The sequence below is a fragment of the Orycteropus afer genome, unplaced genomic scaffold, assembly GCF_000298275.1.
Source record: "Orycteropus afer afer isolate SDZICR_OR568_19922 unplaced genomic scaffold, OryAfe1.0 scaffold00501, whole genome shotgun sequence".
In the NCBI taxonomy this organism is placed as follows: domain Eukaryota; kingdom Metazoa; phylum Chordata; class Mammalia; order Tubulidentata; family Orycteropodidae; genus Orycteropus; species Orycteropus afer.
In genome coordinates this window covers 1,926,213-1,926,887 of record NW_006922088.1, presented here as the reverse complement: position 1 = coordinate 1,926,887, position 675 = coordinate 1,926,213, and positions in this window count along the sequence as shown.

Below are 675 nucleotides of genomic sequence, written 5' to 3'. Positions count from 1 at the left end.
TGGCAGATCTGGGCCAGCCGAAGGGCAGATCCCCAGCGGCCACCACCTTCAGCTTCGTGCAGGACATTGTGCCAGAGCCCCATCCCACCCATGTGCCCCACATGTCCCCGTTTCCTTAGCCTCAGTCACCCAGGCTGGAAAGGCTTGTGGAGAGTTGCTGGCTCCTATCTCCTGCCTTGTATAAGAACCTGGGTTCCTTGTAATTAAATATCAACCTAATTACATGAGACTTTGTGGCTTCTTATTTGCTTGGTGCCTCACAACACAACCAAAACAGAGTAATTCTTCTTTAACCAGGTACCTCACATAAGAGTCTGTTTTCCTGGCTGTGATTTCTCACTCTACACATGACTTTAGAAACAAGTTTGGCTGCCAGCTGAGTTGCAGATGGGCTGGTCCATAGTGACCCTATCTCAAGGAACTCACCTAAGAGTGAAGAAATGGAATTAACTGGGCTCTTTGTGTGAGGGGCCAAATGACTTGCCCTAGGAGTGCCCACGTTCATGGCTACTGTGAGGAAGGTCCTAAGAAGATGTGTATGTAAGTTTATGTGAATGATCAGAATTCCCAGGTGTATAGTAGAGCTGACAAGGGGCAAGGTTATGGTCACGGCTTGGTCGCAGCCAGCTACCCAGAGGGACCAAGTAGTTGAACCTGTGGGCTTGGGACCATAGT